Here is a 15,279-nt window from a genome sequence, read left to right as displayed (position 1 = left end):
TACTGTTGCTCTTCCCATGGGGATGCAAACCCTTCAGCTCCTCCAGTCCATTCTTTAACTCCTCCTCCATTGGGGTCCTGCTGCTCAGTCTAATGATTAGCTGTAAGCATCCTCATCTGTATCAGTAAGTCTCTGGCAAAGCCTATCAGGAGACATCCATATCAGACTCCAGTCAACAAGTACTCCTGTCCTCGTTAAGTTTTTGCTTTGTATTTTGTCATAGCAACAACAAGAAGAATCAATATGCTCCCTCTTCATATCAGGGCCATGTGAATTAGAGTCAGTGCTTCACTGAGCCCAGTAGGGTTCTCTTGGCTCCATCCACAAAACCTGGAGAGGGCATGGACCCTCAAACAGACATGGTCAACATTGACTTTTGATGATGTATTCTCTTTGTGAGAAACAAAACTTCATGTCATTGATAAATACAATCAAGGAGGGTATCACATGTAGTTATGCTAGAGTCTATTTTTTTGTATACTTATTCTCAGCAGCCCTCGTTGGGAGTCAGGGACAGTATGAGGCGCCAAAAACATCTCAGTTCTATGGACCACATTCTGCATTCCGTGACATCATAGAACTTGGCCCTGGAATGCAAATTCTTAGCTCAAATATCTAGCTCTTCCTTTCAGGTGTAGCTGTGTCTTGGGTCTATGACTTATAACATGAATCAAAACCTATAGGTTTGGGAGAAAAATGGTCTCATATTAATTGGAAATGTATCTGACATGCATGCCTTCGATATACTTTTCCAAGTGAAATTTATGGAAGGAAAGGTGTGATCAGACACACAAAAGACAACCTAAATCCTAAATTCAAATTCTTTGAGTGTTGTCCTAATGCAGCTGTGTGTGTGTGTGTGTGTGTGTGTGTGTGTTTGTGTGTGTGTTTGTGTTTGTGTGTGTTTGTCTACACATATTTCTGTGTATGTGCATGAGGAGAACAGAGGCAGTACCCTGCACATCTCTTCATTCATCTTCCTCCTCTTTAGTTTTTGAGACAAAGTCTCTTACTGAACTCAAAACTCACTTTTCCTGGCTATCATAGGCACCCCACACATGTTATCCCCTTTCCTGGTTCTCCACTTTCCCATTTCCCTCTCCCCTTGCTATTATGAGGATGAACTACCTCCCACCCACTCCCACCTCAACATCCTGGCATTCCCCCACACTGGGGAAATGAGCCTTCACAGGACCAAGGTATTCTCCTCCTATTGATGCCAGACAATGCCATGCTCTGCTATATATGTGGCTGGAGCCATGGGACCCTCCATGTGTCCTGTCATTATCCCTCCAATCATGGGTTATGGGCTGTCATGCAGGTGCTGGTAATTTCACAGCAGGCACTGCTTCCCAAAAAACTATCTCCCCAGCTTGCATTTTATCCCATGTTACTGGCATGCTGGAGATCCTGTATTTTGTTTAGTTGGCCCATAGCTAGACCCTCTTTCTTGAACTATAAGTCAGTGATCTACCTTCCTAATGCTGCCACCCTTTAAGACATTTCCTATGTTGTTACGACCCTTGATGACAAAATTATTCTTGTTGCTACTTCATATTTGTAGTTTTGCCACTGTTATGAATTGTAGTAGGTAATCATTTTGGAGACTGAAATTTGTCAAAGGGATCATGACCACACACAGGTTGTGAACCGCAGCTATAACCGGTTGGTAGCAAGATATATTTGAAGGACAAACTGGGAAAGACAACCACCAGCCCTGGGTCCTAAGGGCATAGTTTCATGGACCTAGCTCACCTCTTCACCTCCTTAAATGTGGAGTCAAGGAAGGAGAGTTTTTCACCTTGAATAAAACACACCTTAACAGAGACACATGATGGTTCGTTGGTGCTACCATCTTGTAATTTCCTTCCTCAAAACCCCACATTTTAAAAATCATCGAAAGCAAAAAAGAAATAGGCACACAGATATGTCTGTGTGAGGTACTGCCCACAATTCATTTCGTTCACCTGGCCCTCAACATTAGAATACTGCAAGCATTAGCCATTTGAGAAATCCACTTACTGATCATGTTTTGTTGAAGAAAAAAAATCAAGCTAAATAGAACAATAGAGATGGAGTGTACAGGACAGGTTGGGGGTTTAGTGCTCTTAAGGAAAGCTCTCAAAATGTGAGGTATGACAATATACCTCAGCTGACTCAGAAGCAAACAGGTGAGGACCATAGGAAGCCTTGGGCATGAACAACAGGGATGAAGGTGTCTTTCCAAGGCAGGGAGACAGAGCAGAGCACCCTTCCTTGGTCTAGTTGAAGCGAGGAACCTAGTGGTTATCCACCTAAGTCATCCCACACTGAGCCGACTTGTGATGTTCTGGACCCGTAGACTCTCCAGTGCCTGAGGTTGAAATGCAGCTGCCCCCCGCCACAACCACCATAGGAACAAGCACTTGTTCCAAGGAGAGGTGCTTGTAGAATTCATTCTTTGAAGCCATCTTCTCTGAAGGGCAGGTCTCCAATTCCTTAGCAAGAAAGGCATCATGTATTCAACCTTGTCGTCTTTCCATATCTGCCATATCTGTGAAGACCCATCTAGAAGATCTTGGCCAGGGCATTTGGCTTCCTGAACTGATCTCTCCAACAGGTTTACTAAAGTCTAAGTTTAGCAGTTTTTGCCGGATTACCTGTGCCTTATCTAGAGTGGAAACAGGGAATCAATTCTAGCTTATCTGAGTCCCTGGAGGTAGTAGGTGCTTATAGAGTGCAGGTGAAGGAATTATAAACATGAAAGTGCTAATCCATTCTTCGGGTGCGAACTTCTCTAACTTTTTATACATTTTTTTAATCATTTAATAAAGTAAGTCAGTATCCCAGACAGGATGAGTGTCTGGCTTATGCACCACCCTCTCTTTTTATCCTAACTCCTGGCTGCTCAGGCTGTGATATCCATTGGAAGTAGAGTCACTGCAGATGTAATTGGTTATAATGAAGGCCCCATTGGAATGTGCTGGTCCCCTAATCAAATATGATCATCGACCCTATCAGAATAGAAGTGTTAGTGGGCTGAATGGCAGACAGGATGAATGGGACCCGATGACAGGGTGTGGTTGAATGGGAGCTGGCTTTATTTCCCAACCACGAGTTTGGGCTTTAGCCTGAGGTTCTAGTAAGCACTGCAGAATTTTTATCAGGGATTTCCTTTCAGGGATCCCTCAAGATGATCCCCTGTGGATGTACAGATGAGGACCTAGAGGAGGCTGCAAGGGCTGTCAGCTCAAGCAACATTGAAAGCTGTTGGCATTGCAAAAGGCATATGCTGCAGAGTGCAGGCCAGCAGAGACAGTGATTGAGGCAGTTAGTGCAATGTCCCTCTTTGCATCAGAGCAGATCCCCCCCCACACTATCTTTCTGCCATGCTTGACTTACATGTTCAACAGACCATCAAAGTCCAATATGAGTGAAGGGACACCATTGCACTAAGAAACGAACACTGTATAGTACAAGACACAATGGATGGTAAGATGTTTCACAATGATGGGAAACTAAAATAATGTCAGTTAAGATGGTCTGCATTCCTCTTAGAGGACCCGGGTTCAGTTCCCAGCAACTATATCAGATGATCCACAACTCTAGGGAGTCTGATGCACTCTTCTGATCTCAGTGGGTCTCTGCACATGTGTGTACATACATACATACATACATACATACTACATATATACACACACACACATACTATACACATACTACATACATACACATATATATTATGACAGTGGGTTACTCAGTAAATACTATCCTTGGTCAGTGGATTACTCATGCCCTCAGGAACCCTGAGAAGAAGTGGAACTGTCCATTTCTTCTTCTCTGTCAGTTCCCTTCTGGGGTCTAGTGCCCTCTTATTGACTGAAGCCTTTATATGATCTTTGAGTTTCTGAAGCATTTCTGTAACATGAGCATCAGGTTTTTTGAATCTCTGGTCTTCATAGGGTTTTGAGCATCTGAACTTGTGCCGAGTCCGTCTAAGTAGTCCCGGAGGTGGAAAGTCGCTGGGGTCTCTGCTGTTCAAGTGCTTCCCCCGTTGGGGTAGAATGTTATAATCCGGTTGAGGTACACTGAAGGCATTCTCAAGTGGCAGATGCTGGGAACCCTTGAAGTTCTTCCCCCATTGGAGTCTGGTGTGATAATCCGCTTGGGGGACACTGAATGGGCTTCCAGTATGTGGAGACTGGGAATCCTTCAACTGATTCCCCTGTTGCACTCCGGTGTTATAATCATCTTGAGGGACTCTGAAGGGGTTCCCAGGCCAATGAGGCTGGGAAATTGTTGGTGCATTGACAAAGGGTAAAGTCCGGGATGAAGCTTTCTGTCCTCTCTAAACACTACCACGTGAAGTGGCAGTGAAAGTACTTGGCAGTTGTGAGTCTTGGTGAGCCTCACGTGAGCTTTATCCTTTGAGTATTTCTGTCTCTCTCTCTCCCGAGAACTGTGGGCAAGTCTGTAAGGCAAAGCAGGTAAATCTCGAGTGACCATTGAACTCAGGAAACAACCAAAGCTCGAGAGGGGCTGTCCTCGAGTTTGCACGAGTCAGTAGCGAGGTCTGCATGGGGCAGTCACGAGGTCTGCACGGGGCAGTTGCGAGATCTGAATGGGCCATCACCAGGTCTGCACGGGGCAGTCGCGAGTTCTGCACGGGGCAGTCGTGAGGTCTGCACGGCCCAGCCAGGATATGCCTTACTTGTCAGTTCTGCTTATAGTAGCGGTGCGATCATCCAAGCTTTCTGAATGAGCAGGAACCATGTGGACTCTCTTCCTTTGAATCCGGAATGCCACCTGTTTTCTACACACTGTCAGACGTAGTGACAACTGATTCCTGAAGGAGCAACATGAATGGAAAGGGCAAAGGGTGCTTAGGCGTCTGTGCTGTCAAGCGCCTCTTACACCAGCATTGGTTCAGTGATGTGTCTTGGAACCTCATAACCGAATGAGAAAGGCTGATCCAGAACCTTGCTCTTCAGAGACTGCAGGGACTAGAAAATCACTGGTTGACTGTGTTAGGGAATGAACATATGAAAGGATTTGAATAGAGCATAGAGTACATCGTGTTGCTATTAGAATTCCATGTGAGTTTCAGGTGTTACTGTGACGCTTCCACCTTGATGTCTCACTATTTTTTTTCCTAAAACCCTTAATATTCCTTCTGTGATGATATTTTTGAAATATTGAGAATGCTACACCATGTCATGTATTTTCTCTTGTCATATATATTGAAATTCTAAATGTCTCTTGACATTGTATGCAGTTGCCTAGCCAGAAGTCCTGGGATGCTTTCAATACTGGTAAGTTGATTGAACACACACTGTTTGTGTTACAAGCTTTGCTTGTAAATAATTCTTTTGGTGACCCCCATTTAGATTGTACAAATGCCCTCTGCCTTTCACAGACATTTCTACAACCACCCTTGCTTGGAGAAAGGAATTAAGTGTTATGCCTTCTTTGAATGAGGAGGAAGATCTAAGGCTACACTCCTGAGAGAAACAAGGTATCAGGTATTGTAGGAAGAAATATCCATCTAGGCAACAATAAATATTCCAAGCAAACCTGTACAGTAAAGTAATGTATGGGAAATACCACTCCTCTTTTAGTAGTAGTATCTACCATTGTATTTGTTTATATTTCAAATATTACCCCTTTTCCATAATCCTCATCTCCACATATTCCTCCTCTTTGTCTCTAAGAGGGTGACTCCATAAGCCCCATGCATTCTTTCCTCACCCCTCTAGAATCACTCTTCTCTGGGACATCAAGCATCCAAAAAACCAAGTGCTTCCCCTTCCACTGATGTGAGATGAGGCAGTCCTCTCCTACATATGTAGGATAGCAGACCATGAATAATCTATGGTTGGTGGTTAGGTCCATGGGAGCCCTGAGGGGTCTGGTTACTTGATATTGTTGTTAATTATAGTCTCTTTCAGCTCCATCATCCCTTCCCCTACATCTTACATTGGTATCTGTAAGCTCATTTGAATCGTGGCTGTGAATATCTGAATCTGTATCAGTCTGGTGCTGTCAGAGCCTCTCAGAGGAGAGCCATACCAGACTCCTGTTTGGAAGCATGTCTCAGCATCAGCAACAGTTCCCATTTTGGTGTCTGCAGATGTCTGAATGGCCTTTCTTACCACCTCTGCTACATATTTACTCCTGCATTTCAATAGACATGGATACCTCTGATTTAATAAGAGATGGGTGAGTGGTCCCATCCTTACACTGGGGGCCATGTCTATCTACTGCAGGTGGTGTCTTCGGGTTCAATTTCACTGTTGTTGTTGATGTTGGCTAATGTCATCACTGTTGAGTCCAGAGAACCTGTTGCATCCTTAGTATCTGGGACATCCTAGAGGATACCCCCATCCTCCAATGTTCCTTCTTTCTATACTCATTCTCCTGGTCCTCTGTGCTTCTCTCCTGTCTCTTCCCACATCTTATGCTGCTCTCCTGTTTTTCCATTTAACTACCCTCTCCCTCACCTCCCTCTTCCTCCATGTGCCTCCCATGATGATTTTCTTTCCCCTTCTAATTGGGATTGAAGCAGTCCCTCTCTGTCCTTTCTTGTTGAGCTGCAGAGTGTATATGATTTTTTTATGGATATTCTGAGCTCTTAGGCTAATTATCACTTACAAGTGAGTGCATTCTCTGTGCGTTTATTTGTGTTTGTGTTACTTCCATCAGGATGATATTTTCTAGTTTTATCCATTTGCCTATGGTCTCTTTAAAGTCTTATGTAATTGTTTAAGGGATTTTTGTGTTTGCTCTGTAAGGGCTTCTTTCTCTTTACATATGTTGTCCAGTATTTCTTTGATGAAATTATTTATTTCCTTCTTAAAATCCTTTAACCTCATCATGTTAAATTATTTGAAGTACAAACATTTCTTTTTCTTTTCTGTTGTGTTGAGGGTATCCTAGCCTTGTGTTGGTGTGAGAACTGGGTTCTGATGATGTCATGTAACCTTGGTTTATATTGCTTAGGCTATTATACTTCCCTCTTGCCATCTCGTTATCTCTGGTGTTAGCTGGTATTACTGTCTCTGACAATGGACTGATCCTCCTGTAAGCCTATGTGTCAAGACTCCAGAGACACTACTTCTCTCCTGAATGATCTTGTGTACCAAGAGCTGTGGATCAGGTTCAGCGATCTAGAATAGATAGAAACCAGAAGTATCCTTTAACAGATTGCCCCTCTGTTCCTGGGTTCTGAGGACTCCCGTCAGTTCTCCCTAAAAAGTGGTAGTCTGTCCTGTGATCTTGAGTGTGTCAGCACTCCTGGACCTCCAGCCATTTCCTGGTCGGATCTGAGGAGAGAGAGATGAGGTACAGGTTCAGCTCTGTAAATACAGCTTTGGGTCCTCTTGGTTTTTAATCTTTCACTGAAACAGCTCACAAATGATCTTTGACTCCGTGACCAGTAAGCCCCTAAGAATGATCATCTCTTTATATATTCAGACATGGGACCACAAATGATTGGCACCTGGCATTTTTACATGGGTGCTATCAATTAAAATTAGGTATCTTTTTCTTTCATGTCAAAAGTATTCCTAGCTGAGATAATTGCTCAGTCAACAAAGCATTGCTATTGAATATGAAATAGACTATCGTTGACAAATAAAATTTTTAGGCAATGTCATCTAGGTCATTGAAGTGTAATATATTGAAAAACTCACATAAATAATTCATGATGGTTTAACCAATGCATGGAATCCATATTCATTAAAACGAAGAATAGTATAAAGTTTATTTTTACAACTTACTGAATCATGTAATAAATTATAATCTTCATTAATGTACAAGGCTCCATAATAGTGCTGTTGATTAGGAATGAAAAAAAAGTATTATGAGCTTTATCTTCTAAAAATTGCATTATGATATAAAAAAAGAAAGAAATGAATGCATAAATCAGTGTGTTGGAGTTGATTGTATGCAAATAACTGAAGAATCTATCTTAGAAATAAGGTTATGCAGATTGTCCTAAGGAAGTGACAGCTAAGTTAAATTAGATGAAAAATAATTGAACTATATTTCGGGCAATATTACTATAAATATGAGGCAAATAAAAGGAAAATATCTTGACATATACAAAAAGTAAATTTGAAAGGATTTTTTATAGAGTAAGTGATGGAAGAGAGGACCAAATAAAGCTGAAGCTTAGATATCACATATGGGCTTACAGAAACAATATGAGAGATATAAATTTTTATTTATGGAAATTGTCTAAGAAATCATGAAATAGTTTGAAATAAGTTTGTTTAACTCTCTATGTACATACTAAGGGACTCTGGTTACTTATGTATTATGAAATGATACACAGAGTGATTAGAAGGATGTTTTTGAAGTCAATCTGGAAGTAGAGTCAGTGATAAAGAAAAACATTCATATCAGACAGCTATGTTGGAAATTTATGTTGTTTGGTAGTAGACTGATTATGGCGAGGGCCGATAGAAAGAAAGACAATGTCTTGTTTTGAGCAAATGAAAATATGTTGGAGTTATTTACTGTGATGTGGAATATTTCATGATAAGTGTATTTAGGAGAATTTTCAAGGAAATACTTTGGATCGATTTATTTGAAGATGCTTCTGAGAACCTCTAACTCACTAAAAATTCCTACTTCAAGGTTTGGTGATTTAAGCCATTACTCAGACCATGAATTAATAGCTGTTATATAACAAAAAATTTACTTTAAAAGATGTATTTTCCCCATTATATCTGGTAGTTCTTATTTCATTAAGAGCAAACCTATGCTTACATTAGATGCTTGTTTAGTACATGTGGACAAATAATTTGCCATTTACTTTCTGCAAATATTTTGGATTGCAATTAACATTTAATTTAACTTTATGGGAGGTGACACAGGAGTTTGATTAGAATATAATAGCTCATGAATGTGAATTTCACAGAAAGAAGTGATTTGCTAATATTTTGTAAAGCTACAAACTCTAGAAGAGTAAAAATATTTAATAAATATCTACTTCTACGTTTTCTCTTTAGTTTTTTAGCGTGTTCTGATATTCATCCAAAAATTCTTTATCCAGATGATTTTTAACTATAATATCAGTACTATGAAATATATGCACAGCATTTTAAAACTATTAATAATATATTCTTTCAGAAAATTTTCATCAAATGAGCAGAAATTCTTCCTGACTTCAACACAACATGGCCATTGGGAAAAGAATAAACCACAAATAAGGAAATGCAGAAAGTGAGTGACACACGCAAAATTCGTGGTTTTAAATTTAATTATCATGCTAGTTATGGGATACAGCTTTGAAAATAGAGTCAATGACAGGATGAGAAACACTGAAGAAGAGTATGTAAATTGAATTTTTACTAAATAAAATAAAACAGTGGATCTGAAGGTAAGCTACATTTAACAAAATGACCCTGTTGTTCTGCCACTACTTATTCAATGCTTTGTTTTTTGTTCCTATATATGTTCCAGAAACATCTCAATAATTCTGGTTATTCTTAAATAAATGAACATGCAGTTTAGCTGATCTAATATTCCACATTATCTCAATGTTTTTCTGTATCAGTATACATTAAAATTATAGAGAATTATTTTGACTAGAAAAAATTGTATTGTTTCTTTATCATATGAGAGAAGCAATTATTGTTCTTTTTTTTTTTCGGAGCTGGGGACAGAACCCAGGGTCTTGTGCTTCCTAGGCAAGCGCTCTACCACTGAGCTAAATCCCCAACCCCGAGAGAAGCAATTATTTACAGAGAATGGATACCTGATAATTTCTAAATAATCTCAATAGAGGATTAAACCATATATATTAGATCAATCATTCATAACTTCTCCAAATGAAACTCATTAAATGTTACTACACATATAGTACGTAAAGGGACTGATATGTAGAAATAAAAAACATCACCTATGCAGCCACAATCATCTATTATCCCCATGATGAAAGCCAATACTAGGAAGAGAAGATGGTACAGACACATTGCAGGATAGATCAGCATCATTCAAAATGAAGATTGAGCTGGAAAGTGTTTTGTACTAAATACAGTGAAGAATAATGTAAATAAGTTTAATGGTATGAGAACTAGTTTACCTGTTATGGCTGCCTTATCCCTTCTTAACTTGCCCAGTCACATTTCTGCTCTGTGGAATGAGACAGTCTCCACCTTCTCTGCCTTCACGTATTTCACTTTGTCACTTGGTTCTCAGGACTTCCATATACCTGGCAATGAATTTTTCTTCTTGGAAATTCGAAATTTTCTTATCCTGAGTTCGGAGAGAGGGTTAAATGCAAATGAGAAGTGAGTGCCATACCATAACTCTTCTATATTATTATCAAAATGGGTTTTTTTTCGGGGATGGGATACTTGAGGTGAAAAAAAAGGAAAGGTGCTGCTTTATTTGAAATATTTTCTTACGTCATTCTGTGCCACTGTAAAGGGCCAGACTTATCTGTCAGGCCTGGCCATGTTCCTGTCATTACTCCACTGCCTTTCTCATGCAGTTCTTAATTCTAGATCCTACTTGCCACTCTAGTTTTAATCTTGACCAGATTCATCTCATTTCCCTGTGATCCTGCTCTGAAACATATGCAATTTTTTTCTTTTGTTTCATTTTCAAACTTTTAAAAGTTTATGTTAATTTTTGTTTAACCTGTTTTAGGGAAGCCTTAGAGGAGAATTATTCAAGGCTGTTTGTTTTGATTGGAAGTAGAAAATAATGAAAAAAACATTTTTTTAATTTTACAAGACATTTTCATTTCTAAATATTTCTCTTATATAAACCCACCATGCTAGTTTATCTCCCTGTCTTGTCCTGAATTCTTTCTTCCCATTGCTACTTGAATACTGTCTCTTAGGATTTACTGCAGATCCGTAAATGCTGTACTATAGTACTATAGTGATTGGGCCTTGAAAATATTTATTATTGACTTGTCATAGTTTTACAGCTCAGGGTTGGGCCTAGGTACATTTTGAAACTTTACTCCAAGAAGTTTGTGAACTTGGAAAAAAACCTAGACAGAAAATATCAATACTTTCAAATGGTATTTTAATACATGAGGGCTATAAAAATCTTTAATAAATCATGGAAAAGCAGTCTGAGTTTCTTGTTTCTGTTAAGTACTAGAAAAATATGAAAGGGGGAAATTCCATGGCCCACTCACTTTTGTCTTAACATAGGGTGCTCAAACGTGACTTTAGTTTTGGTGCCTTTTCTGGTTAGAACATAAAGTTGTTTGCGGTAGTTTGTGGTAATGGTTTGCTTCTATTAATATACCCTTTTTTATTTGTTTTTGATTTTTGTCTTCATCATTCCAATTAGTTCAGGGTTCCCCACTTTGTATAGATAAAAGGTGGGTTCAGTCCAGCTATTATTGTCCTGGGTTACAACCCAAAAGTTTGGGAAAAAATGTTCACAATTATATAGTTGACCATGGTTTAAAATCCTTCCTTGACTTCAATTTCTTGGAGCAACATAAATGTTTACTTCTGCTTCACTTAATTGTATTGATCACCCTATAATACCATTATGTATCTGTGTGTAGGGGGAAAGGGATTCTTTCAATTTTCTCTGTTTTTTGCTTTTATTCTTTCATAAATTATTTCCCACCACCACATGAGCACAGCATACTACCTGGCATTATTGCATGCTGGGATCACTGTGGAAGAATAGTGTGAAATATAGCACTGTTCTTTGTTTCAGAGATACTTATTTTAATAAGTAATCCATCCTATTGAAATAGCTAATTAACTCTTATATTCTCCTTCAAATATGGCTGCTGCTGTGAATAAATTGCATTTTTCCATTGATAAACAATAACAAAATCCCACTAAGGCACGAACATACATGAAGAGGGAAAAGTATTCACAAAGAAAAAATGCATAATAATGGAGAAATATAGAAGCAAATGAGATCAAAAGTTAGAGTTTGAAGTTATGAAATTAAAAATTTCTTTATAAGATTACAAATTTGTTAGATTAGATAATACAAATATATTTTCAAACAAAGAGGCAAACATTAAATGTAATATATGCACAAAGATTTAACTCAAAATGTAGTATATAACCACGATTGGAATGGAAAAATCACTCTTGCTATTGAAGAGGCAAAAATGGAAGAACTACCAATAGGTTTAACCTAGTCTTTATTGCATAGTGACAAACTATCAAGAAAGATGATGTTTCAAAAAACACTTAATAAGTCATCGATAATTTTAACAAATACAAAAAATAATAAATTAAAGAAGAGCAGCCCTAGTCCATGGTGATCTGATAGGATGCATAGGATTGCTTCAATATTCTGGTATCAATTGAGTGCTGTTTTGTGAATGAGTATTTGGACAAATTGGGAGAAGTTACAATGAGGTGCATAGGAAAAGGTATATTCTTCTGATTTAGGATCAAATGTTACCTAAATATCTGTTAAATTCATTTGGATTTTTTTTTCTTTTTTTTTTTTTTATTAACTTGAGTATTTCTTATATACATTTCGAGTGTTATTCCCTTTCCCGGTTTCCGGGCAAACATCCCCCTCACCCTCCCCTTCCTTATGGGTGTTCCCCTCCCAACCCTCCCCCCATTGCCACCCTCCCCCCATAGATTAGTTCACTGGGGGTTCAGTCTTAGCAGGACCCAGGGCTTCCCCTTCCACTGGTGCTCTTACTAGGATATTCATTGCTACCTATGGGGTCAGAGTCCAGGGTCAGTCCATGTATAGTCTTTAGGTAGTGGCTTAGTCCCTGGAAGCTCTGGTTGCTTGGCATTGTTGTACTTTTGGGGTCTCGAGCCCCTTCAAGCTCTTCCAGTTCTTTCTCTGATTCCTTCAATAGGGGACCTATTCACAGTTCAGTGGTATGCTGCTGGCATTCGCCTCTATATTTGCTGTATTCTGGCTGTGTCTCTCAAGAGCGATCTACATCCGGCTCCTGTCGGTCTGCACTTCTTTGCTTCATCCATCTTGTCTAATTGGGTGGCTGTATATGTATGGGCCACATGTGGGGCAGGCTCTGAATGGGTGTTCCTTCAGTCTCTGTTTTAATCTTTGCCTCTCCCTTCCCTGCCAAGGGTATTCTTTTTCCTCATTTAAAGAAGGAGTGAAGCATTCACATTTTGATCATCCGTCTTGAGTTTCGTTTGTTCTAGGGATCTAGGGTAATTCAAGCATTTGGGCTAATAGCCACTTATCAATGAGTGCATACCATGTATGTCTTTCTGTGATTGGGTTAGCTCACTCAGGATGATGTTTTCCAGTTCCAACCATTTGCCTACGAATTCCATACACTCGTTGTTTTTGATAGCTGAGTAATATTCCATTGTGTAGATGTACCACATTTTCTGTATCCATTCCTCTGTTGAAGGGCATCTGGGTTCTTTCCATTTTCTGGCTATTATAAATAAGGCTGCGATGAACATAGTGGAGCACGTGTCTCTTTTATATGTTGAGGCATCTTTTGGGTATATGCCCAAGAGAGGTATAGCTGGATCCTCAGGCAGTTCAATGTCCAATTTTCTGAGGAACCTCCAGACTGATTTCCAGAATGGTTTTACCAGTCTGCAATCCCACCAACAATGGAGGAGTGTTCCTCTTTCTCCACATCCTCGCCAGCATCTGCTGTCACCTGAGTTTTTGATCTTAGCCAATCGCACTGGTGTGAGGTGAAATCTCAGGGTGGTTTTGATTTGCATTTCCCTTATGACTAAAGATGTTGAACATTTCTTTAGGTGTTTCTCAGCCATTCGGCATTCCTCAGCTGTGAATTCTTTGTTTAGCTCTGAACCCCATTTTTTAATAGGGTTAATTGTTTCCCTGCGGTCTAACTTCTTGAGTTCTTTGTATATTTTGGATATAAGGCCTCTATCTGTTGTAGGATTGGTAAAGATCTTTTCCCAATCTGTTGGTTGCCATTTTGTCCTAACCACAGTGTCCTTTGCCTTACAGAAGCTTTGCAGTTTTATGAGATCCCATTTGTCGATTCTTGATCTTAGAGCATAAGCCATTGGTGTTTTGTTCAGGAAATTTTTTCCAGTGCCCATGTGTTCCAGATGCTTCCCTAGTTTATCTTCTATTAGTTTGAGTGTGTCTGGTTTGATGTGGAGGTCCTTGATCCACTTGGACTTAAGCTTTGTACAGGGTGATAAGCATGGATCGATCTGCATTCTTCTACATGTTGCCCTCCAGTTGAACCAGCACCATTTGCTGAAAATGCTATCTTTTTTCCATTGGATGGTTTTGGCTCCTTTGTCAAAAATCAAGTGACCATAGGTGTGTGGGTTCATTTCTGGGTCTTCAATTCTATTCCATTGGTCTATCTGTCTGTCTCTGTACCAATACCATGCAGTTTTTATCACTATTGCTCTGTAATACTGCTTGAGTTCAGGGAGAGTGATTCCCCCTGAAATCCTTTTATTGTTGAGGATAGCTTTAGCTATCCTGGGTTTTTTGTTATTCCAGATGAATTTGCAAATTGTTCTGTCTAACTCTTTGAAGAATTGGATTGGTATTTTGATGGGGATTGCATTGAATCTGTAGATTGCTTTTGGTAAAATGGCCATTTTTACTATATTAATCCTGCCAATCCATGAGCATGGGAGATCTTTCCATCTTCTGAGGTCTTCTTCAATTTCTTTCCTCAGTGTCTTGAAGTTCTTATTGTACAGATCTTTTACTTGCTTGGTTAAAGTCACACCGAGGTACTTTATATTATTTGGGTCTATTATGAAGGGTGTCGTTTCCCTAATTTCTTTCTCGGCTTGTTTCTCTTTTGTATAGAGGAAGGCAACTGATTTATTTGAGTTAATTTTATACCCAGCCACTTTGCTGAAGTTGTTTATCAGCTTTAGTAGTTCTCTGGTGGAACTTTTGGGATCACTTAAATATACTATCATGTCATCTGCAAATAGTGATATTTTGACCTCTTCTTTTCCGATCTGTATCCCTTTGATCTCCTTTTGTTGTCTGATTGCTCTGGCTAGAACTTCAAGAACTATATTGAATAAGTAGGGAGAGAGTGGGCAGCCTTGTCTAGTACCTGATTTTAGTGGGATTGCTTCAAGTTTCTCTCCATTTAGTTTAATGTTAGCATCTGGTTTGCTGTATATGGCTTTTACTGTGTTTAGGTATGGGCCTTGAATTCCTATTCTTTCCAGGACTTTTATCATGAAGGGGTGTTGAATTATGTCAAATGCTTTCTCAGCATCTAATGAAATGATCATGTGGTTCTGTTCTTTCAGTTTGTTTATATGATGGATCACGTTCATGGTTTTCCATATATTAAACCATCCCTGCATGCCTGGGATGAAGCCT

The sequence above is a fragment of the Rattus norvegicus genome, chromosome Y (genome assembly GCF_036323735.1).
Source record: "Rattus norvegicus strain BN/NHsdMcwi chromosome Y, GRCr8, whole genome shotgun sequence".
NCBI classification, from domain to species: Eukaryota; Metazoa; Chordata; class Mammalia; order Rodentia; family Muridae; genus Rattus; species Rattus norvegicus.
Note: the sequence above shows the minus strand (reverse complement) of the source record.